This window comes from Sapajus apella, unplaced genomic scaffold (genome assembly GCF_009761245.1).
Source record: "Sapajus apella isolate SASKATOON/1434 unplaced genomic scaffold, GSC_monkey_1.0 scaffold6, whole genome shotgun sequence".
NCBI classification, from domain to species: Eukaryota; Metazoa; Chordata; class Mammalia; order Primates; family Cebidae; genus Sapajus; species Sapajus apella.
In genome coordinates, this window is record NW_022436946.1 from 29,458,598 (window position 1) to 29,485,714 (window position 27,117).

At 35.3% G+C, this 27,117-nt stretch overlaps 1 long non-coding RNA gene across 1 annotated transcript; it reads right to left on the reverse strand.

Annotated features, from left to right (window-relative positions):
• Positions 1 to 7,900: 7,900 nt before the first annotated feature.
• LOC116549043 lies at positions 7,901 to 12,863 on the reverse strand. Its single transcript, XR_004267683.1, has 3 exons — positions 12,851 to 12,863; positions 8,019 to 8,022; positions 7,901 to 7,983 (listed from the first exon to the last, which is right to left on the reverse strand). It is a non-coding gene; the product is annotated as an uncharacterized LOC116549043 (long non-coding RNA).
• Positions 12,864 to 27,117: the final 14,254 nt, after the last annotated feature.

Consider the following 27,117-nt stretch of genomic DNA (forward strand, 5'->3'; position numbering starts at 1 on the left):
GGCAATTCTCCTGCCCGAGCCCCCTGAGTCGCTGGGATTACAGGCACACGCCACCATGCCCAGCTAATTTTTTGTATTATTATTATTATTATTATTATTTTTTTTTTTTTTTTGAGACGGAGTTTCGCTCTTGTTACCCAGGCTGGAGTGCAATGGCGTGATCTCGGCTCACCGCAACCTCCGCCTCCTGGGTTCAGGCAATTCTCCTGCCTCAGCCTCCTGAGTAGCTGGGATTACAGGCACGCACCACCATGCCCAGCTAATTTTTTGTAATTTTAGTAGAGACGGGGTTTCACCGTGTTGACCAGGATGGTCTCGATCTCTTGACCTCGTGATCCACCCGCCTCGGCCTCCCAAAGTGCTGGGATTACAGGCATGAGCCACCGCCGCCGGCCCGAAGTACTCTTCATCTTTAATCCAGTTCATATCTTGTACTCCAAGATGAGTAGTTCTCAATTATTGTGTGTGCAGTGGGATTATTTAGAAACTCATTAAAGCACAGAATGCTGAGCCATATCTCCTCCTTTCAATCTCTGATTCTGCTGGTATGGGGTAGAGCCCAGTAATTAATGGGGTTTTTAAAATTAACATATAAATATATATACATATATATATACATATATAAATATTATGATTTTCATAAATTTTGGGGGAACAGGGTGTTTGGTTACATCAGTAAGTTCTTTAATGGTGATTTGTGAGATTTTGGTGCATGCATCATGAGAGATATACACTGTACCCAATTTGTAGTCTTTTATCCCTCACCTCCCTTCCACCCTTTCCCCCAAGTTTGTGGAGTCCATTGCATTATTCTTATGCCCGTTCACAATCTATACATCTGACTAAATACTAATATCTAGAATCTACAAGAAAAACAAATTTGCAAGAAAAAAAATCCCATCAAAAATGGGCTAAGGATATGAATAGAAAAATCTCAAAAGAAGATGTACAGATGTCCAACAAGCATATGAAAAAATGCTCAACATCACTAATAATCAGGGAAATGAAAATAAAAACCCAAAGCAATACCAACCTTACTCCTGCAAGAATGCCAGATATAGGTGATGGGGATGGAGGTAGCAAACCACATTGCCATGTATGTACCTATGCAACAATCCTGCATGTTCTTCACATGTACCCCAGAACATAAAGTGCAATAAAAAATACATATATATATATGTGTGTGTGTGTGTGTGTGTGTGTGTGTGTGTGTATACATATAATACAAAAAACTAATGGATGTTGGTGGGGATGTGGTAAAAAGGGAGCACTTCTACACTGCTAATGAGAATGTAAACTAATACCACCACAATGAAAAATAGTGTGGAGATTCCTTAAATAACTAAAAGTAGAACTACCATTTGATCCAGCTATCCCACTCCTTGGTATCTACCCAGAGGAAAAGAAGCTGTAGTGAGGTTTGATGTTGAGTGGAGAGCAGGAGACAGGTGACAAGCCCTCTCAAGACTTGGCCTAAAGCTTATTCATGAATCAGAGAAAGTGAAAGGAAGAGATAAAACAGAAGGCAAGCAAAGCAATGAGAATACAGCAAAACATATATTTTCTAAGAAAGCACACTACCACTGACCTTTGAACAATGCAGGGTTTTGTAGACAACCACCACACACTCAAAAATTTGCTTATAATATTTGACTCCCCCAAAACTTAACTGGTAATAGCCTATTGTTGACCAGAAGCCTTACTGATAACATAAACCATCAATTAACACATACTTTGTATCTTGTATGTATTATATGCTATACTCTTACAATAAATTAAGCTACAAAAATCTTATTAAGAAAATCATATGAAAGACAAACTATATTTACTATTCATTAAATTGAAATAGATCATCATGTAAGTCTTTATTCTCACCTTCTTCATACTGAATAGGCTGAAGAGGAAGAAAAAGAGGAGAGGATGGCCTTGCTATCTCAGAGGTGGCAGAGGAGGAAGAAAATCTGCACATAAATGGGCCTACATAGTACAAATCCATGTTGTTAAAAGGTCAACTGCATATGGAAATGATATATTTGTCCCCTTGTGTTTAGACTGATAATGACTTCCCATCCAAGATTTGATTTGTATTCTAAGGCTGATGATATGACACACACAAACCAAGAGGGTATGAGGAGATTTATTAGTTACATAATAAGACTTTCTAGGAAGAGCAGGGCTGATTTCCAAGATGATCGAAAAGTGGTTTGAGAAAAAAGACAAAAGAAGGGTGGGTGACTGGCTTGGGATTTTGTGATGTTGAGGAAGTGGGCTAGGATGAAGTTTCCCACAAATGCAAACTTGGTTTGTATAGTTTGAACTTTCCACTGATGCCAAAAGAGAAAAACTCCCAGAATTTCTTTGCTTTCCAGCGTATGGTCTGAAAGGAGAAGGGAGAGAGGCTGAACTTGAAAATTGTTGACAGGTAAACATCAAAAATGGAGTCAGGCTCTTCACTAAAATTTACTCCAAAAAATTTATCGACTGAAATGCTCCATCTTTCATTTAATAGAATTTTAATTTGTTTAAGTAAGCCATTATGCTACTTTAGTATTTTAGAGACTTTTATGACTTTGATTTATATTTTGAATATTTATGAGGCAAAATATTTTCAGCATTATTTAACCTGGTGGCAATGATTTTGGATACAAAAGTATGGTTGCTGCCATTGGCCAGACCAGCTAGCCACACCATTTGCAATTGTGTAAGGCTGTGTAGAAATATACAGTTGGGATTGACTTTTTCCTAGGGTATCCAGTGCTAAAATGACCACGTGGAGCTTGGCCAAATGTACTGACTTGAGTGTGTGCTTTACCAGAGATGTTCTAATTATGGAATGAAAAGCAGAAGCCATCCAGTCAGCTCCATGACATGTCTGGGACCTTGCCATCCATAAAATACTCCCTTAGCTGTTTACTCAGTTGACCCAAGGAGCTCTCAAGGTATCAAGAATTCTGGAGAAGGTTACCTGCTTCAGCATCATTGCTACTGAAAAGCAGACCTGATCCAGACCCCAAGAAAAGGTTCTTAAACCTCATGAAGGGAAGAATTTGAGGGGAGTACATAGAATAAAGTTAAAACAAATTTATTAAGAAAGTAAAGTAATAAAAGAATGTCTACTACATAGGCAGAGCAGAGGCATGGGCTGCTCGACTGAGTACTCTTCTAGTTATTTCTTGATTTTATGCTAAACAAAAATCATGAGCTTTCAGGGAAAGCGGCAGGGATTTCATAGAAATGAGGTTTCCTTCCCCTTTTAGACTATATAGGGTAACTTTCTGACATTGCCATGGCATTTGTAAACTTTTATGGTGTTGGTGGGCGTGTCTTTTAGCATGCTAATGCATTGCAATTAGCACATAATGAGCAGTGAGGATCACTGTGTCACCATCTTAGTTTTGGTGAGATCACTTGTGTTGCCATCTTGGTTTTGCTGGGTTTTGGCTGGCTTCTTTACCACATCCTGTTTTATAAGCAGGGTCTCTGTAACCTGCACCTTGTGCTGACCTCCCATTTCCTCCTGTGAGTAAGAATGTTTTAACCCCTTGGGAATTGCAGCCCAGCAGGTCTCAGCCTCATTTTCTCCAGCAGCTATTCAAGATGGAATTGATCTAGTTCAAACATTTCTGACACCATGGCATCTGGCAAAGAACGGAGGTCAGGGGTGACCACTACCTCCTTCAGGTGGAATATACCAGAAATCCTATAGGTGTCCTGCTGGTACAATTTCTGTAATAGCAAAAGGGCCTGGGTGGCCATCTGTTCTCCTTGTGGGATACTGTTTCTCTGACAAAAGCAAATGAGCAGTTCAGTACAGAGAGACACAGGCTCAGGATATCAGAAGCTCTGCATTCAGGAAAGCCCAGTATACATCCAGCAATTACTGCTGTAATGACATATAACATGGGGCTAAGAAAGAAAGTTTCTTGCATCAGAATACCATAAACAATTATAGTAATTATGGCTGGCTCCAAGAGGCATGAGAGGAATTTACAAGAATAGGTTAACTAATTTAACTGGTGTGAAGGGGCAGGGACATTTAGTCTGTTTTCTCAAGCCATTTGTAAGTGCCAATGGCTTAATTTTTATTACTTGTTAATTGCTTGAGAGCATCCATGCTCACTAGTGATATTTCAGGGTATGAAAATAGGAAAGTTAGGCAAAGCAATAGCTCAGAGGATAAAGTGAAGCATAACTGTCTTTTATTTTATATTTGGCAATTAATCTAAAATTATAAGGGGTATCTTATTTATATTTAGAAATATTCCCAGGCATAAATGTAATATGAGACTCTGTATTGATTAAGGCCATGGAGGTTTGCTAGTTGGTACATCTCAGTAGATGTTAATGTTGATTCAGAACTTATATTGTAGAGGGCTGGGCACAGTAGCTCATGCCTGTAATCCCAGCACTTTGGGAGGATGAGACGGGTGGATCACCTGAGATTAGGAAATCCAGACCAGCCTGGATAACATGGTGAAACCTTGTATTTACTAAAAATATAAAAATTATCCCGGTGTGGTGGCAGGCACCTATAATCTCCCCCTCACCCCGCCCCGAGGATATAAATTAACAATTGGTACAGGACAAGACTAGAAATTATCCCTCTGCACACTCCAAAACAAATGCATATTTGACTTCTTCAATACTCAGATACTCGGGAGGCTGAGGCACAAGGGAATCGCTTGAACGCAGCAGGCAGGGGCTGCAGTGAGCCAATATCACACCACTGTACTCCAGCCTGGGTGACATAGCGAGACAGTGTATCAAAAAACAAACAAACAAACAAAAAGAACTTATATTCTAGAGGTGTGTAAACCAAAAAAGTGCCTGAGACAGGTCTCAATCAATTTAGAAATTTATTTTGCCAAAGTTGAGAAAGCACATGGAGAAAAGTTCTTACTGTCGAGTCACTGTTAGATCTGTGGTCCACACTCTTTCCAAAGTGGAAAAAGTGAACATAAAATAGAGAAAGAAGTCAAGCATGCAAGCATGTATTTGTTTTGGAGTGGGGACAGGAATGATTTCTAGTCTTGTCCTGTACCAGTTATTAATTTACATCCTCAGGGTAATGGAGGCCACCTGGGGAGATATGTGGCATTTTATTTTACAGCTATTTGTTTGGAAGAAAGAGAAAGGCAGTTTTTTTGCATGACAATTTCCAAGCTTGACTTTTTTCTTTGGCATAGTAGGTTTGGCATTACAGTCACAAGATATTATCACCCTTTCACAGGTGCAAAGTCTATTTAGTGCTCTTTTATCTTTTTATTATAAAAATCATTTTAGTAAATGTACAATATCCAATTGGGTCAAATTATGAAAAGGTTTTCTTTAGACATTTTGTTTGTTTTTTCCTTACCTAGTGTCCAGAGTCCATCTGTCCTTCCTCCCTCCCTCCCACTTTCTTTTCCTTTCCTTTTCCTCTTTTTCTTTCTTCTTTTCCTTTTTTCTTTTCTTTTCTTTCCTTTCCTTTCCTTTTCTTTCTTTCTCTCTCTCTCTCTCTCTCTCTCTCTCTCCCTCCCTCCCTCCCTCCCTTCCTTCGTTACCAGATATACTTTGAGTGGACAGTCCTCACTTCCCTGTTTATGTTTATAGGTTTCTTCCTCCAAAGAGTCACAGATTAGTATCATCAAGGTTAGGGACCTTTCCCGTGGCCATTATTACTTTACTGGTTTAAGAATCCTAAGCTTAAATCAAGCTTGTGGATTTTTCTCTGTAATGGTGAGGATCTAGATCTTAGTTGCAATATAGATATACGTAGTAGCATCAGCAAAGGCATTTCATAGGATCCTGGTGAGCCCTCTACCTTTAGAAGTGTGACCTCTGTGACCTCTGCATGCCGTGTGATGACTACTCTTCCTCCACACAAGCTACCGCCCATTCATCTTATATGTTTTACAAGGTATTATTAGTCTTGCCCTTGAAACTCTGTAGATTGGAGTCAATGCTAGGTTGATACATAAAACCAGCAGTCACAGGGTAAAAGTTGTTCTACTGAGCATAGTGTCGGACAGAGCTTATGTTAGAATTCAGATTAATGATTCAATGTAAAATACACAGATACATTTGGAGTGAGACACACAACCCAATGCTACTTTAAAGAAGGCCCCAGTTGCATATTTCTGTTCATAAGTGTTTAAAACTTTTGACACAAATTGACTAAATTTCTAAAAGAGGTTCCATAATACTCAGAAAATGCAGCACAGGAAAAAGCACAAGTTTGTCAGTAGGTAACATATCAAAGCACATGCTAACCATCAGGCAGCAGAGTCAGAAAGCCAAAGCTGAGGAAGAAAGACCTCCAATGGTGGTGGTGATCACACCCACACACCCTGCTCATTGTGTCAATTGCTGTGGCTATCCATAGATGTGGCATGAGCCGCTCTACCCATAATTTGGCTTAAATGTTAGGACTGATGATATCATATGCAAACAAAGACGGTGTCAGGGGTTTATTAATTACATACTGAGGCTTTCTGGGTAGAGCAGACTATGCTCTCAGGCTGGTCCCAAACTGGCTTGGAAGAGAGAGAATAAAAAAAGACAGTTGGGTTAGGGTTGCATCATGGTTAGGTGAGGGTTCCCACAGCATGGCTGTTTATGTGGTTTGAACTTCTCTATGGTGCCAAAGAAGGGAGCACCAGTAACTTCTTACCCAGTTTGTCCAGATGTGGGACAGAAGTGAAGAGGAAAGTGCAGCTTGAAAGTTGTCAACTATCCAATATCAAAAATTGATTGTTTATTAAATCTTTTTCCCTATCTCTTCAATCCACTTACCATGTCTTAGATTATTTATATGGATGTGGGGCAGAGTAGAGAAAACTTTAACCTGCTCACATTATTGATTGAAAAAGAAAAACACTATAATTAGAAAAGAAGACCTAAAATTGAATGACTAAATCCTAAGGCTAAGTGTTCTTACTTTTATGTAACAACATATTTCTTTCTCACATTAGTAAAGTGGGAATGGATGCCTTAAATGGTCACACAGTTGGAAGAGAGCAGAAATGCGTTTGAGGTAGGCAGTGGTGTTTGTGTAACTACAAATCACTTCTTTCCCCATTACTCTATGATACTTCTCATTTCAGTATTTTCCCCCACGTGGTTCTCAGTTACAAAAATCAAATGGACAGAATAATTAAATACAGATTGCATCTCAGACGATTTTTTTAATGTAGTCTATGTATATATGTATATCTAACTAGCTAGCTGTATTTTCTAAGAATCTTAATGTTCAGAATTCCTGGACTCAGTTTGTAAATGTTAGTATATTTTATTTGTGCCTTAAGGAAGAGAAACCAGCATCTTATTGAACAAACTTTAGTCACTGGATAATTATCTGTGTTTAGTCTCATAAGATTTTTTTCCCTTGGGATTCAATAACTTATTTTGTTAGATTGTATAGCTCTTTTGGTGTAATCACACTAAAATAGATTTTCTGTCACAGTGAAGGAGGAAAATGGAGCTAAATATTAATATTAGTTATTTACTTTTCTAATTTCTTGGTAAGGACCCTGTATGTTATGACTTTGAATGTTTTATACAAGTTTAATAATTATTTCTTGTATTTCAGCTTTTCAGATGGTCAAACTAAAATTTAATATTGCAAAAATTCTATTTGGCTTAGAATAACAAAAGTTATTTCATATTTCTTCAACCTCACAGTTTTGACTTTTTCTCATATAAATAACTTAAAGACGAAAATTGACTATGCACCAAAACAAGTCCATTTGTGGCTTAATATGTGATTCAGTAACAATGTACTGAAACTATAAGTGAAAAAATTTTAAAACTATTCTCTTTCTCTGTGTCCCCACTCAAATCTCATGTCAAATTGTAATCCTTAGTGTCAGAGCTGGGGCATGGTGGGAAGTGATTGGATCACGGGGGCAGTTACTAATAGTTTAATATCATCCCTCTAGTGCTGTCTCCTAATAGAGTTATCATGAGATCTGGTTGTTTAAAAGTGTGTGGCACCTCACCTCTCTTTCTCCCTTGCTCTTGATCCAGCCGTGTAAGACGTGCCTGCTTCCCCTTTGCCTTCTGCCATCATTGTAAGTTTCCTGGGGCCTCCCTAGAAGCCAAGCAGAAGGCCAGCATCATGCTTCCTGTACAGCCTGTGGAACCGTGAGCCAATTATTTATGTGGCTGCAGGTATTTATAAAGAAAATGTTTTCTTTTCTTTATAAATTACTCAGTTTCAGGCATTTCTTTATAGCAGTGTGAGAATAGACTAATTTAGTAACCTTTGGGGTTATTAAGAGCATGACAGGCCAGGCACAGTGGTTCACACCTGTAATCCCCGTACTTTGGGAATCTGAGGTGGGCAGATCACTTAAGGTCAGAAGTTTGAGACCAGCATGGCCAACATGGTGAAACCCTATCTCTACTAAAAATATAAACATTAGCTGGGTGTGGTGGCATGCACATGTAATCCTATCTACTCAGGAGACTGAGGCAGAGTAATTGCTTCAACCCAGGAGGAAGAGGTTTCAGTGAGCTGAAATCACATCACTGCACTCCAGCCTGGGTGACAGGGCAAGACTCCATCTCAGGAAAAGAAAAGAAAAGAAAAAAAAAAGAGGATGACATTCTGGAGGAACAAAGCAAAGATCATAACCTTAGAAATATTGTTAGTCTCCATAGTATTTATATAAAAAAAGATGGGAGATGACAGACACAGGGAAGCTTTGCCAACAGCTGATGTTACTTACCTATTCATTGCAGAGACTCAATGTTAAGATAGTTTTGAAAGCCATTCTATAACATGGCACAATGGAATCTGTCCACCTACTAAACGGCTGCCCTTTATATCTTTTAATCATTGACCATATTTTAAACTGAGAAATGCTCTTTTAACTATACATTCTTAACATTTTTCCTTGACTGCTGACATGCTTTTGTTCTGGAATTCATTAAGACTTCAATTTATGTTTTTGCTCACTAGCATTAGAATCACTTTAGACAACACCTTGGGAGATACTAGGAAGGGAGATAGCACACAGATAAGTAAGAGCTATCTATGTCCTGCAGTGTTGCCTTTGAGAGTTGATAGTCAAGTAAGAGGTAAAGCCACTAGGGAAACACTCTTGGAAACACTATGCATAAACAATGTGATACATTCTATGGTGAAGGGGCATGGATTAAAGACTGCAGAAGGAAAGGAGGTAGTGACGGAGGTAAAGAACAGCCTTGCTGATAAAAATGACATTTATCCAGTCTGAAATTTTTCAAGATTTCTAATGTTATAATCTTTGTCCCTCCAGGGTCTTACCTATCCTGGTATATTCTAAGCTTCTTCAGTATAGGGATTTAGGGATTCCTATACTATTTTGCCATTGTACAGCCTACAACTGTGTGTGTGCATGTGTATGTGCGTGTGTATGCTTATGTGAGTGTGTGGAATAATATTTTACAGTTTAATGTAACCCATAGAAAATACAGGTAGTATTATTTATCGTAATAAATAAAGGTGACAAAATAATATTCAATTACATTAAATTTGGGCCTTTTAGTTTTTTTGTAAAAGAACTACTTTTTGACACTTTCCCAAGTTCAAACAAAATTACTCACATTATAAAGATGGAAAAAAATAAAATAAAACACTCTCCATATTGACATTCATAGCCCCAAGGGTTTTCTCAAATATATATTATATAGTAATTAATTGGCTACTGTAAGGTGCCATTTTATGTTTAAAACTCCTGCTTTCATCTCACTTGATCATACTTTCAAACCTTTTCTCACCACACATTTTATACATCCCTGAGGTTAGAGATTTATGTATTAGAGAATCAGAAAAACCGCCCCCAGAAAGCTATTGAATTCAGATATTCTGTTCTTTGAGGATACCCTGTGTTTCTGTTGTTTTATGATTTTGTCTCATAGCTATGCTAGCATCACTCCTACCAGGTCCCAGCTCTCTTTCTTACTCTGCATTTGAAGAATATGAACTTATCAATTGGAATCTGCATTATTCATGATTTTCCAGAGAAACACTACATATGTTGTATGTGTGCATATATATACACACACTCATGTATCTATATATGCTATGCATGTAAGTATATACACATTATGAAGAATAATCTGCTTCTGCATTACACAGATTCTACTGTGTGTAAATATTAATCACATCTAAAACTATCTTCACAGCAACAACTAGACAAGGATCTGACCAAACACTGGGCACCATAGCCTAGTCAGGATGATATGTAATATTAACCTTCACGGAATCCATTACATACACAAAACCCAATAAAATAATTTTTTCAGGTTGTGCTTTAATAGCCAAATCCAGATGTGTTTCCACAGAGAAAGCGATATAACACAAACACGTTAACTCTATTAAAGGGACCAGTGTAATGTTAAAACAAAATTCTGATATCTGTAAAGAAATAAAGGTAACATATGTTTTATCAGTCAGGTCTGTCAAAGTGTCTATAAAATTAAATTTACTTCTCTTTAGAAAAATATTCCAGTTTTGTTATTAGGACAGAACAAAAACTATAAGAAACAGGTTGTTAGAGACCTGGATCATAGGCAAATTCTGGAGGCAAGAGAGCCAAAATCAAAGTGTCATCAAAGACATGCTGCTTCTAAAGCCTATAGAGGAGAATCCTCTCATCATCATCATTATTATTATTCTCCCATTATGTGTTTATATGTCTTCTCTTCTGACAGTAGGCATATTGGATTAAGAGGCCACCCTATCTAGTATAACCTCATTAAAATTAACTTATAACATCTGCAATGATCATAGTTTCAAATAAGGTCACATTCTGATACACACACACACACACACACACACACACACACACATAATGCATTCATACATATACACAGAATATACCACAAGATATGTATTGATGTCCTAATCTCAAAGAAAGTCACATTGTGATATATGTACCAGATACATATCAGTTGTATATATGCATGTGTGAGTGTAAGCATATATACACACTATATATCACTATATACATAATACATATGCACATACATACATAATGCATACATACATATATAGTGTGTATATATGTATGTATATATATATACATACATATATACACACTATATATGTATGTATGCATTATGTATTTATGTATGTATGTATGTATGCATTATGTATGTGTATATATTATGTATACAGAGAGTGGTGTATAGTGTGTATATATGCTTACACACACATACATATACACATGTGATATGTATCTGGTATGTATGTCACCATATGACCTTTGAGGTTGTAACATCAATACATATCTTGTGGGACACAATTCAGCCCATAACACTTGTCTTTGTTGAATATCTCTCTAGGTCTCAATTTTATCATCCATATAAGCAAAATAATTTATCAGGTAACTTCCAGTAATACCATTCTACAAATTTTAGTTTTATAAATTTTATCACTTTTTAAAAATTTAACAAATATTCATGAAAATTATAATATCCAAAATACTCAGAATATAAAATTAAATAATAGTTCTCACAGGGTCTTCCCGTTCAGAGTGCAAGCTGAAAAATATATTGTAGTATCACACCTTCTAATGTGTATCAGGTACATTGCTGGGTCAAGTGAGAACAATAGAATGCTTTTTAGAGGAGAGGAGTTCTTCTGAAAAATGAATAGGAGTCTGTGATTGAAGAAAGCAAGCACTAATATTTAAGCACAAGCAAGAACTGAGACAGTGTTTTCAAAGGCATGAAGGTGCAAGAGAATATTTAGGACTCATTGAATATCTGGTAGCTTTATATTCACAAGAGCCTCAGCTACCAGAAGAGAACTTGAAGAAAATGAGACTAGAGAGATAGATTTGGCAAAATTATAGAGAAAAATAAATATAATCCTAAGGAATATTAACTGTGTCTTATAACGATGGTGAACTTAATGACTGGCATTTAACTAGAAGAGCATGTTCATACACTATATGTTCTTGAAATTTATTCTGGCATTAGAGTAGAATATGAGATACATTAAGTCATTGTGGAAACAGAAAGACCAAGTAAACAGCAAATGATATCATTCAGTGAAAACAAACAAACAAACAATGACAACAACCAAAAATGTAAGGGCCTAAGTATGGCTATGGCTGAGAATTTGAGTAAGGCAGTAGATGTGGGAGATACACAGTTGCCATAATTTGGTAATAAATTAAATTTGAAGGAGGCAGATGCTGATGGAAAGAAGCTAAGGATATGTCAAGGTATCTGGTTAACTTTATAGTGGCTTATTTCACTGAAATTGGAAATACTGGAAAAAATGGAAGCTGAAAAGCAAAGTTGAGAAGTATACTTTTGTGAATAATGAGCTGGAAGCAATTTAGGACATCCAAACAGAAATGTGCCATGTACAGTTGGATATGTACAGCAACCATAGTGGGTAGAAGCTACTTGACTGAGCTTGACAAAGCTCTTCTCACTGTCTATGGGTTTCTATTTCTGATTGGTATAAAAGAGGAGGCTTCTCTTTTGAAAAGGAACTGAAGACTCAACTTCCTTGTGTTCCAAATTATACTTGGACTGTTGAGCAGGGCTGGGCAATGAGACACTTATAAAACATTTTATCATGTGTGTAGGAAATGAGATAGCTAGAGGGGTGGCTTGTATACTATGGGTATGAATGAACAGAATGCACTGGCTCTAGCCCTATAAAATCACTGATATAAATGACAAATCTACATATGGGATATAAGTCTATACATGGAATAACTGAATCAATGGATGGGATGACATTGCATACAAACACACACACACACACACACATACGTAGGTTAAAATGGGGAAAAGTGAATAAGATCTATAGCTTAGTTAATGGGCATATGCCAATGTCAATTTATTGGTTTTAATGTTATACTACAACCACATAATTTGTCACATTGGGGAAAATTAGGTGAAGATATATGGGACTCCTGTACTTATTTTGTAACTTTCTTTGAATTTATATTTATTTCAAAGTAAAAAATTAAAAGAGAGTAATTTTTCTTTCTGCACCCCTTCACTATCCTTCACTGATGACCAGTTTGATTGTCTGGCTCAGCAGCAGAGGTTATGACTTGGTCACTGGGTTTTACCCAGAGGAGAAGACAGGTTGCTGCATATTTTTTCAAAATGTCTAGGTGTCATTAAGTCACAATTGCAAGATCTAGTTGCAGCAATGTTGGAGATCAAATCTCTGTGATGACAGGGGCAAGTGGCTGCTTCAGAGTCCTATAGTACTGAAACTTTAAATGAAGTTCACCTAGCAAGTTATAGTAGTTAAAGCAGGATTAGGGTTATAACTGTGGTTTCCTTGTGGCTTTCTCCTTCTCTACTTTCCTTGCTTCTCTTTAGTCATGTACAGTGTAGATTATATGAAATAAAAATCGCTAAACTAACAGTAAAATTCAAGCTGGGAACTGCATAGGGTAAACCTGCTTTTCATTCTATTCCAGGTTATTACTCTGTTCACTGAGATTAATGCATATCTGATTGCCTCCTTTGGAAAGGCTAATCAGAAACTCAAAAGAATGCAACAGTTTCCTCTCAGCTATCTGGAACCTGGAAGTCCCCTCCCTGCTTCCAGCTTCTAGTCTTTCTGCCTTTGCTTTGAGTTGTCCTACCTTTCCAGTTCAAACCAACGTACTTCTTACATATATTGATTGATGTCTCATGTCTCCCTAAAATGTATAAAGCCAAACTGTGCTCTGACCACCTTGGGCACATGTTGTCAGGACTTCCTGAGGCTGTGTCATGGGCTTGCATTCTCAACCTTGGCAAAATAAACTTTCTAATTTAATTGAGACCCATCTCAGATTTTCTGGGTCCACAATCAGCAATGTGTTTTAACCCTTAATTGTGTTTCAAGATGAAATCATAATGTTTGGTGTATAAGGTGCAGGCATGTGAATGTCCAGTTTATGGATAGAAAATGGTAGTACAGGAACAACCTATCCACCAGGCTAGGGGTTGTAGACATCTCTGAGTTCTTGACACATCAGCAGAGAGCAAGAACAAGTGAGACAAATTCTAAGACACGAATAAATATTGCTGGGCAATCTTAGAGACACAAGAAAGCTGAAAGGAGGGAATCTAGGTAAATAGGGACTTCCTGTTAACTTGGCAGCTATGGCTTCAGAGTTGTGATTACTTCCAGATTAAATGGAAAAGAAACTCTGTTTATATTTCAAACTAAAATAAAAATAGGTTATACATGTTACAGAGATGCAGGTTTTGAAGTGGTAATTTATGCCTTTTCTAGTCATATTTAAAGAAGAGAGTTACTAGAGATGTAAGCTACCTGAAATTAAGACTGCTTTTATTTCGTTATATAATCATAGTACAACTGTTGTTTAAATCTGGGAAAGTTACGTAATCTTTCTATTCCTTAACTTTCCAATTTGTAATGGTGATTACAGTTGCTAATGGTTGCACAGAGAATCAAATGAGTTAGCCTATGACAACACTTGGACCATGTACTTAGAAAGCATTATCTTTGTGATTAATGTTTGCTGGTAGTTTCCAGAAAGATGCCTTGCATACATAAAAAGGATATTTGGAATTGCATTTATGTAACTATTCTGTAAAATCATATCATGTAAATGCTTATTTCAGTATGTAGTACTCCTACTCTGCAAAAATTCTGTAGTTATTTTTGCTGACATTAGAGCCTTTAATGTTGTAAAATTACATGAATAATCACAGATTTCAAAGGTGTCACTCACAAATAGCAATTTAATGACAACACTGTACTGTTACAATTCCTTAAATATTTGTTAGAGAGTGATTCATCTATATTTTGTGAAGGAAGTCTAATTTTCCAAGAGGATACTGACCTTGTAAGAATCTATGAAACGTAGACCAACTCACAGCATTTTTAATTGATTCACTTACTCCTAAGGTCTATTGATTGTAAAATGTATGGTAATGTTTCATACATGCTTTCATTCATGACTTAAACTAAACAGAAAGCAAATAATAATAACATAGGAAAAACATAACAGTATAAAAGATTTGAATTACAAAAAATAAAGAAGGCAGCATGCATGGTCAACTTACCTGAAAGAAATATAAGAAATATGTTCTATAAAAGCAATCCCCAGCATTTTTGCACTGGAGTCCAGTTTTGTGGAAGACAATTTTTCCAGGAACAGTGATGGGAGTGGATGGGGTGGGAGATGGTTTTGGGATAAAACTGTTCCACTTCAGATATCAGGCATTAGATCATCCTAAGGGGCCCATAATCTGGATCCCTCACATGTGCTGTTCACAAAAGGGTTCTTGCTTCTATGAGAATGGAATGCCCAGTTGATCTGACAGGAGGCAGAGCACAAGCAGTAATGCTTGCCTGCCCGCAGCTCACCTTCTGTGTGGCCTGGTTCCTCACAGTCTGGGACCGGTACCAGTGCATGGCCCAGGGTTGAGAAACCTTGTAAAGTATGAGTAATAAACCCAATCAACATTTATAAAATTTAATCACAAAAATATTTTAAAACTTTTTTGAAAAATATGTGTATTTAAATTAAAATTAAGCTTACACAAGACTAGATTATCATTTATCAATTTCTGTATCGACACTTTTAGTGAAAAAAGTTCTTACTCCTACTCAAACAATCTCACATTGGTTTTACATTCTACAGTTTAAATTGATAAATAGTATGAGGAGAATGACTCTCTCTGCTGATGTGTAATGTTTAGACCTACTTTATTTTTGGTAATTTCTGAAAAAAATTTAGTGATTATGTATTTTGTTTCTAACAATTATTGAAAATAATACCACATTGTCTTGGTAATTGTTACTTGATAATAGAGTTTAATATTGTGTCCTGAGACTTTGCTGAAGTTGCTTATCAGCTTAAGGAGATTTGGGGATGAGAAGACAGAGTCTTTTAAATATACAATCATGTCACAGGCATTCGTATACACCAGTAATAGACAGAGAGTCAAATCATAAGTGAACTTCCATTCACAATTGCAACAAAGAGAATAAAATGCCTAGGAATACAACTAACAAGAGTTGTGAAGAACCTCTTCAAGGAGAAGTACAAACCACTGCTCAAAGAAATAAGAGCGGACACAAACAGATGAAAAAACATTCTATGCTCGTGGTTGGGAAGAAGAATCAATATCATGAAAATGGCCATACTGCCCAAAGTAGTTTATAGATTCAATGCTATCCCCATCAAGCTACCATTGACTTTATTCACAGAATTGGGAACAAAAAAGCACCTTAAACTTCATATGGAACCAAAAAAGAGCCACATAGCAAAGACAACTCTAAGCAAAAAAAGAAAAAAAGCAAAGCTGGAGGCACCACATTACCTGACTTCAAACTATACTACAAGGCTACAGTAATCAAAACAGCATGATACTGGTACCAAAACAGAGATATAGACCAATGGAACAGAACGGAGGCCTCATAAATAATGCCACACATCTACAACCATCTGATCTTTGGCAAACCTGACAAAAACAAGCAAAGGGGAAAGGATTCCCTATTTAATAAATGGTGTTGGGAAAAATAGCCATATACAGAAAGCTGAAACTGGATCCCTTCCTTACACCTTATACAAAAATTAACTCCAGATGGATTAAAGATTTAAACATAAGACCTAACACCTAAAGACCCTAGAAGAAAAACTAGGCAATACTATTCAGGACATAGGCATGGGCAAGGACTATGACAAAAACATCAAAAGCAATGGCAACAGAAGCCAAAACAGACAAATGGGATCTAATTAAACTAAAGAGCTTCTGCACAACAAAAGAAACTATATCATTAGAGTGAAACGGCAACCAACAGAATGAGAAAAAGAATATTTGCAATCTACCCATCTGACAAAGGGCTAATAACAAGAATCTCCAAAGAACTTAAACAAATTTACAAGAAAAAACAAACAACCCCACAAAAAGTGGGCAAAGGACATGATCAGACTCTTCTCAAATGCATACCATTTATTTCTTTCTCTTTCCTGATTGCCCTGGCCAGAACTTCCAATACTGTGTTACATAGGTGTGGTGAGAGAGGACATCCTTGTCTTGTGCTGGTTTTCAAAGGGAATGCTTCCAGCCTTTGCCCATTCAGTATGATATTGGCTATGGGTCGTTCATAAATCCCTCTTATTATTTTGAGATACATTCCATCAATACCTAGTTTATTGAGAGTTTTTAGCATAAAGGGGTGGTGAATTTCTTTGGAGGCCTTTGCTGCATCTGCTGAAATAATCATGTGGTTTTTGTCATTGGTTGTTTATGTGATGTATTATGTTTATTGATTTGGGTAACCAGATCAACTGATCACTGAATCAACTTGGAAGCCAGCATGTTTCTAGATAATATTATAATAGAAATGCAACTTTGGGTAAAGATAGAATGTAGGGAATGGCTCACCCTTGATATATTAATATGCATTTTGCATTCATGATGTTATTTAATGTATATTTAAAATACTAATTTGATTAATAGCTGCTATAGTTTTAATGCATATGCCTTTCCAAAATTCACATGTTGGAACTTAACCCTCAAGGTGATGGTATTAAGATGTAGGTCCCTTGAGAGAAGATTAAATAGATTAATGCCCATATAATAGAGTCTTCAGGGAGTTGCCTCCCTCTTTTTCATCCTTCCATTTCTTCTGCCCTGTGAGTACAAAGTGCCAAGGCATCGTCTTTGAAGCAGAGATTGGGCCCGCATCACACATGGAATCTGCTGGCACCCTGATATTGGACTTTTAAGCTTCCAGAAATGTGAGAAATAGATTTTTGTTATTTATTAATTACTGAGTCTCAGGTATATTGATAAAGCAGCACTAATGGACTAAGACAATGGCAGAGGAACTTCTCTATGTATCTAGTTGGCATTGACTTTCTAGGAATATTTAAAGATAGACTTTAGCCAAGAGTTGTTTTTCCAATGTTCTGCTCTGATTGTGAAGTGCCTTAGGACAGCTAAAATTTTAAAAGAAGAAAGGGCCACTTGCAAGATATTATGCCACGTTAGTTGTCACTTAGCTGTGGTTACCATTGACTTATGACTCAAATTCCTTTAATTGCATTTCCATTTCACCACATGGGCACAAAGGGCAAAACCCATTTTAGTGCATACAATTTCCTGATTAGCCACAAAAGATTTAGTAGGGTGCTTTCTCAATATGTAAGGCACATCCATCTTCCTTATGTGTTTTGAGGCATTTTACTTACATCTTACAAATTAAAACAAAATAATATGGAAAATAGAAAAGTGAGAGTCTTTGATTTTTTCTTAGAATATGGGAGTAGAATGGACATTTGAAGAATTATGATGAATAAATTTTAAAATTTACATTTCATGTCACTGGGCTTAAATTATAAATGTTGATCAAATCAGGGTAATTAAGGTATCCATCACCTCATTTTTTGTTTTGGGAACATTCAAAATTCTGTTCTATTTGAAAATATACAATAATTTATTATCTGTAGTCACCATACAGTGCTGTAGACCACTGAGCTTACTACTTCTGCCTAGCTTTAATTTTGCATCTGTTAACTAAACCCTTCCTACCTCCCTATCCTTTACAGCCTCAAGCAACCACCATTCTACTCTCTACCACTATGTGATAAAATTTTAGCTTCCACATATGAGTAAGAACATGTGGTATTCATCTTTCCATGCCTGGCTTATTTCCCTTAACATAATGTCTTCCAATCTCTTCTGTTTGGCCAAGAATGACAGAATTTTATTCTTTTTAGGGCAGAATATTATTTTGATATAAATGTGAATGAAATACTGATATACACCACAATGTGGATGAACCTCCCAAATATTATGCTAATAAAGGAAGTTATACATAAAAGATCCCATATTATATGATTGAGCTAAGAAGTAATTTGCTCAAGTGAACTGTAGGCTAGACAACTAACTAAAGGAAATGAGAAGCCACAATGAGGTACCATTTCATACTCACTAGGATGAGTATAATAAAAAAAAGTTGGAGGAGGGGCGATAACAAGTGTTGATGAAAATGTGGAAAAATTAGAGCCCTCGTATATTGCTGGTGGAAATGGTTCAATCTCTGTTGAAAACAATTTCATGGTTCCTCAAAATGTTAAAAATAGAATTACCATAAAACTCTGCAATTCCATCACTAGGTACAAACCAAAAAGAATTTTGAAAACAAGTATTCTAACAAGTGCATGTACACACCTGTGTATAGCAAAATAAGCCATAATAGTCAAAAGGTGAAAACAGCCCAAATTTCCATCAACAGATGAATAGATAAACAAATTGTGGCACTGCATATACATACAATGCAATATTATTTTGATATAAAAGTGAATGAAATACTGATATACCCACATTGTGGTTGACCCTCCCAAATACTATGCTAATGAAGGAAGTTTAACAGAAAATGTCCCATAGTATATGATTCCATTCATAAAATACTCAGAGTAGATAAATCCACATAAACACTGTGGACTGGTTTTTTCCAGAGAATAAGGGAAGTGGAGAATGAGAAGAAACTGCTTAATGAGTAAGGGGTTACTCTGCAGTGATAGAAATGCTTTGGAACTGAAGTTGGTTGCAGAGCATTGTGAGTGTACTAAATGCACTGAATTATTTTCTTTAAAATGGTTTATTTTGTGCTTATGTGAATTTCAAATCAACATTTTTTTAAATATTCATAGATATTTAGTTATGTATTTATGAAAATGAGTTTAAGAAGTGGGGTGGTAGCACACAGAATTTGGATAAGATTCTCAAACTTAATTTTAAGAGTAAATTGATTAATAACTACTAGGTTCTTAATCATAGGAAGTATACATGTAAGACTTGAAAGTATGGTTAAACTGCTCTAAATATGAACAGCAATGCCAAAGACATTTTGTTTTGATAATGATAACAATAATAATAATAAAAATCTGGAGAATTCATCTTCAAAGGTCCAATTCCATTAACAATGACCAAAATAATAACATGTTCAATCCCCTAAATCTGCTGTAGATTGCTTTGGAAATGGCTTCAAATTTTCACTTTCCTTTTAAGAAATATTGTTGAATTGCTAGACTAAAACCAAAGTGATGTTTTTCTATAAAAGAAACAACTTCCTTGCATTTTTTTTCTAAATTTGTATACTTAGAAACAACATATCTTACCCTAATCTGCCAGCCCCCTCTTCATTATACAGCTGTCACCGTAATAACCCATAAGGAATGATGTAACTTCATAATTATAAGGACTCAAAGAATGATTAGAACAATGTTTTCATTGTCTCTCATTTCCACTTGTTAATTTTCTAGCCTGCAATCCTCTTTTCTTTTAATGTTCACTGTTGGGGCCCAATAATGCCCCCTGGTAGAAGCAGAATGAGGAGTTTACTCATGCTGCAGAATGATGAATGTTTCTTCATAGCAGTGGGATGTTCAAGTATATTGAATTGATTGCTGGATTGCTTTCCCCATTTCTTTCTAAAATTTGTTTTTTAAAAACCTGTAGTGACAAATATTAATTCTGACTTTTTGGAAAATATCAACAGCTATTTTCAGAGTTTGTCTGTAGAGCAATAGTGACTGGGCATACTTTATGTTATTTCACTTATCTTCCATTTATATGATTGAATCTAAGTGTACATTCTGGTTTTATGGACATGTAAATTCATTGACATTTTATCCCAGAGATTGAATTTGAAGCAATGGATTGTGTATGTGTCTGCTTTCTCCCCCCACTACTGTTCCTACTTAATTAGGGAGAAACTTTTGATTCTGGAAGACTGGAAAATAAATTAAGGCGCAAATAAGGATGTGATTAAGGAGGAGATGTAAATACATTATAGAGATGGGCTCAAATCACACTAAAGAAAATTGAGATTTTAAAGTGGCTGAGATGAGACAATATAAGCTATTAAATAAATGCTTTTTGAAAAGTTAGCTATTGATTTGTATCAAAAATGATGTTAAACTCTGACTTAACATTATACCAAAATTTGAAGATGCTGAAATGTCTTAAATATAGAAAAGATATGACAGTGTTTGATTGAACTATGAGAAAATAGTTTAATGATGAGAGACATACAGGCTTTTGACTTAAGATTTAGGACTATCAAGGAAAATGATGGATTTGGCAATATAAAATTTTAAATCAATATAGTAAAATATGAAAGATGAAATATAAGACGCAGTTGGGAATAAGTATCTGTAGAATATTTATTAAATAAATAAATTATCATCCATTCTATATGAATTCCTTTGGAAATCTATACAAAAGCCCCAAAACAATTTAAGAGCAAAGCAGGCAGAACATGTTAATGAGAAATTTATGGTAGGCCACATAAATGACCAATGAGTGCCTGAAAAATGCTCAGACTCATTGAAAATGAGTGAAAAGGAAATTGTTTTATATCAATCAATAATATTTGTTACATATTATACTGGAAAAATTAAAGGATGGATGATGTTTAGTATTGAAAATGAGTGAAAATGAAATTGTTTTATATCAATCAATAATATTTGTTACATATTATACTGGAAAAATTAAAGGATGGATGATGTTTAGTATTGAACATGAGTGGAAATTAAGACAGGAAAATAAATCATCTTTTGAGGTCTATGAAGAAATTTTAAATACACATAACTTTTTATTAGAAATTCCTTTCAAAGTATTCAAACAAAAGAAAAATTTCTACATGTGCCCAAGTATGATCTCTAAAAGTATATTTAAGGTAACACATTTTAAGGTAATTTTTTTTTGAGTTGGTGTCTTACTCTTGTTGCCCAGGCTGGAGGGCAATAGTGTGATCTCAGCACAATGCAACATCTGCCTCCTGGTTTAAAGAGAAACTCCTGCCTCAGCCTCCTGAGTAGCTGGATTCACAGGCACCCGCCAACATGCTCGGCTAATTTCTGTATTTTTAGTAGAGTCGAGTTTTCACCTCATTGGCCAGGCTGGTCTCCAACTTCTGAGCTCAAGTGATCTGCCCGCCTGGGTCTCCCAAAGTACCTGGATTACAGACATGAGACATCGTGCCAGGCCAAGAGAAATTTTTTTTCTTTTTTTTTTTTTAATTTATTTATTATACTTTAAGTTCTGGAAGTTAAATTTTTTATGGCAATGAACATGTTCATCCCTAGGAGAATGTTTGATTGAACGACGGTATATCTGCATTAGGGAATGTCCTGTGCCCTTTACAAAAAATGAAGTAGATTTGTGATAATGTGGCAGTATATTCACGAGTTTTTGTTCCATGAAGTAATATATATCAATTTTAATTTGCAAAAGGTATTTTTAGTATGATTTTTTTTTGTTTAAAAATCCGTATGATGGCATGTATAAAATATGTGCTAACTGCACAGAGAAAAGGCCTGGATGGTTATTCAAGTATTATATCTGATGAACAGAAAAGAATGTATTGAGGAATAGTGAAGCTGATATTTAAACTTTACCTCATACACTCTGAGATTGTTTTATGTTAATGGAATTTTAATAATTTTAAATATGATAAGTGGAGTGGAGTAAAACAAGAGGTACGTTTAACAGTTACTTGTGCTTGATTTTTAAACTTAGATTTTAGATTTTTCATAAATTAAGTGTTCCGGGACAAACTCTCCTAAACATTTAGTTGGCCTTAATAGCTACAGCAATTAAAATGGAGTCACTTTTTAAATCAATCTTCGATGGTGTTACAGGTTGAAATAAGATAAATTTATGAATTTATTCTAACAAGGCTATAAGGCATGTCCTTTGCATATGCGTTTCTATGAGAGAGCTCAAAATTGCAAGGTGTCTAAATCAGAATGGCCATGAGGGAATATGGACCCACATATCTTCTGAAGTGTTGGAGAAATTATAAAAACCAAACAGAAATTATTCACCTTGTGAAAAAGTAATCTTTAAGTGTTACAGATTGCCCTGGATCTTGAAAATAACTGTATTGCATCTCACTTTCTTTGCCTGAACTTGTAACTCACAAGGCATTCTTTTTTTCTCGAATCCTATGAAAACTACTCACTCTAATGTTAAAGCAAATATTTGACATCAGTGCATGGTTTTCATCTATGTGTTTATGCGAATAAGTAGACTGTACTGAGGGATTTGTCAATTCGATTGTCCTTTCTAGCCTTTCATATGAAATTGACATATATTCAAAATAATTTTTAGAGAAATAATTTAATTATACACAAGTTATAAAATGTGCTTTCCTAACATTATATGAACAAGGACTTTAATTTTTTTTTTTTTTTAGACTTTACAGTCATTGGCTCGGCATTGTGGCTCAGGCCAGACTTGGTGGCTCACGCTTATAATTCCAGCACTCTGGGAGGCCAAAGCAATCAGATAACCTGAGGTCAGGAGTTCTAGACCAGCCTGACCAACATGGAGAAACCCCATCTCTACTAAAAATACAAAAATTAGCCAGGCGCAGTGGCCCATAACTGTAATCCCAGCTACTCAAGAGGCTGAGGCAGGAGAATTGCTTGAACTTGGGAGGTGGAGGTCGCTGTGAGCCAAGATTGCACTTCAGCCTGGGCAACAAGAGTGAAACTCTGTCACCAAAGAATAAAGAAAGAAAGAAAAAAGAATGTATAATTTACAGTCATTGTTTTAAAATGAGTGTTTAAAAAATATTTTTAATGTTTGCCATTTATTTTCTTTATAATTGGTTGATTGCTATTTTTTAAACTTTACTGAATTTCACAATAAAAATATAATAAACTTTGAAACTTATGGACAGTATTATGTGTGTCTCAGTAGAATGGAAATGTATTTGAATACATTACAAATTCTCTACTGACAGGGGCACTTAAATAAAACATTTTATTCATACATTTATTAATTTTATTCAAACTGTTTTCTTCATACATTTATATTGGTGAATCAGAACAATTAGGAGAGTAAAATTGATTACAGAGAACCATCCCAAGATGATGGGTTTTTTTTGTTTTTTTGTTTTGTTTTATTTTGTTTTGTTTTTGCTAGTACACAAGATAAGTAGGCATGATACTATTGTTTTATTAGTTACTTGGGCATATTTTCTAGTGTTTTGTAGAGGAAATAGTTTGTTAAAAGACAGCAATTATAGTTAGCAAAATCCTCCTTATTCTTCTCACTTTTCACTTTTTGTTTTTCCTACTCTTTAGAACTCTTATTCAAAAACTGTAGACAATTCTAAATTAGTTATTCTTACTAAAGAATTTCCAAAAAAAAAAAAAAAAGAATTTCCCTGACTTTATGCACCTAAAAGCTATAATGCATGATAATCTGGTTTGGGCCAGAACTATAGGCATTTGGCATCCTTTAGTCTTTGTGGATCTTTCTAGAATAATAATGCAACAACGTTTCTGATAATGCTCGTGTCAATCTACTATAGATGTTATTTTATAGCAGATTATATTTAGTTTATCTATTGTTAATTATAGCTTATCTTAGGTTGCACTGTGCTGTTGTGAGTTTCCCCCTGTGCTATTCCAGCTGTCTTCTTGAATTTCTGAACAGTTAACAACTGGCATTTGACATTAGGTAATTTACATAAAAAACACATTGTATGAATTGTATGATTTTCAGTCTTGCCATGCTATGCTACTCAACCTATATGGCTATGGTCTGCTTTTCTGAATTAAAGAGTAAGTGCAAAGTGGTTATAAGGTCATTTTGCAAATAAGATACAAGGCATTGGTAATGTGCACATTCTGACTTCAATGTCTTTAAGTAAACTTGTAGCCACAGTGCTGGCATATTAATAGGAAGCTTGTTGATTTGGTCGTCTTACCAAACATTATCTTTCAAGCTCTAGTTTGATGATTAGCTATTACTTATGCCTTAGAAAAACTTGTGTCAAACAAACAACAATAGAAGAAATTACATTGTGGCATGTTTTTAAGTAAAAGTTAATAGAGTCAAAGTAAGGAATATTACATATGTGGCATTTTGTGTGATTGGGAAATAGTCTCATTGGGACTTTGAAACTTTAAATAAAAAAAGCACAGTTTTTCAAAATACTCTGTATTTATATTGCTTTTCAAAAGTCGAATGAAACATTTTACATATTATGCAGTATACTCTTTAAAGGAATTACAAAAATTGCTACTTTTCTAAAAAAAAGATGTCCCACTAAAAAAAGGTATTAAAAATGATTTCAGATGGTGTAGGACTCCTGGTTGGGCAGATGGATTCTACCAGATAGCTTTAGACGAAAATATGGTTAATATTAAGAATGAAATTTAAGACATGTTAGGAGTTTGTATAGCTAGATTACTTCATATGGATAGATTTATATTATGAAGTTTAAGAATTCCCAATTGCAGTAAACTAAACTTTGGAAATATTAAAAAATTTCAAAATTTTAGTCCAAGCTCATTAAATGATTCCTTCACCTTTTCTAGTACCCTATACTGACAAAGAGGGCAATTATTTATTTTGCCAGTGACTGGAGTCTTGAAACCATTGAGTCCATACTAATGAGCTAGGTATCTTATTTCTCTAACCACAGAAGAAAAAACATGTATTGAAGGTAAATTTATTCCTGTTATCATGACTTCTCAATTAAATCCCAGCTTCATTATTCACACAGTTAATGTCAACTCAAAACTGCTTTTGTTACTTAGCCACTAATGTGGTCATCATTTTCCAATTTCAAATAAATATTTTAATCTCAACTTGAAATATAAATATTATTATATATTACATAAATATATCAAACATATTAGGTACGTTAGTGACTAAGAAAGTTTTCCTTCTCTTTTTTTTTAATCAAGTAAACTTAAAAGTGTTTTTTCTGGTGGTTTGTGTGTTTGTAAGTGTGCATAGAACTTATGTACCTTGAGCACATGTAATTCCTTTCTTCTCATCTATTTGAGGTATGCAGCATCATTCATCCTAAAAAGGGTTTTCATTAAGCTCAAATCAGTCTGAATTTTAACTTTTCTCTCTATGACTTTGACCCTTATAGCACAATTGATGTCAACAGTGGTTTGAAGATAAACTTACAGTGTTAAAACCCTTCTTGATGTGGACCCTGTCAAATCTCGAAGTTTCTCAGGGCTCCTATGCTTTCTCCTGCCCTTCACACTTTGCATATTATACTTCCTGTGTCTGGATTATCCTTTTCATATGGTTAACTCTTACTTATATTTTAACACTCTGCTTTTAACATTATATTAATTAATCCCCCAACTACTTTAAATGGATCTTCTGTGGGAGGTGACAGCAGGCTTCTTCCAAAGCACTAAGTTACATGTTCTTATGATTTAAGGGAAGGACCATACCTTTTCCTTTTTGAGTCCTGGACACTGGCTCAGGTAGATAATAGTTATTTAATTAATGACTTGATTATCCAACTAACATAGCAATTATTTATGCACTATTTAGAACTATGGTTTAAATGTTTGCAACTGAAGTTTAAATGTGCATATAAATAAACCTTGTCACTCATCTACTGCTGCAAATCAGGGAGTATGGGATTTTCTCATGCATGGAATTCATACGTTTATTTTAATCAAAGAAATTAAAAATAAGCCATTATCTTATTATAATTTTTCCATGAGTACAAGGTTTATGTATTTTTTGTAGCTGCAGAATGATAAGATGCTACTTAATGATTCATATTATTGCTATCGTTTGGCATAGGGTTTAAGAGATTATCTGTGGAACTTCACATGCATTAATTTACCAGCATCACATACTGAATACTAAGTTGAATTATTCCTCTATTGTTTCTTCCCACTTCACAATAGTCCCTGTCAGGTGGTTGATGCATTAACTTCTCCACGAAACTGCCTTTCAAATAAACCTCTTTTAACATTGTTCTTACATATAATTCTTTATTTTTTTATGTATTGATTCTAAGAAACTTTGTTTATCACATTTTCTTACATCTGGCATTTATTCAAATTGTTTCAAGAATATACTAAATATCAGATATGGTTCTAGGCACTTGGAATATGACAGTGAACAACCACAGTTTCCCTGCCCTCAAGGATCTTAGCATTTCAGTAGGAAGACCTAATGAGTCCAGGGAAGTTTTTGTCCCTACCCTGTTTACCCCCTCTAACTGTTTGCAAACCAAAAATTTTGATTTGCATGTAAGAATCAACACTTCTGCTTGTTCTCAAATGTGCAGCTACAGTGGTCTTCTCTGTTTCATCCAGGGTATCTGCTTGGCCTCCACCATCTCTGATG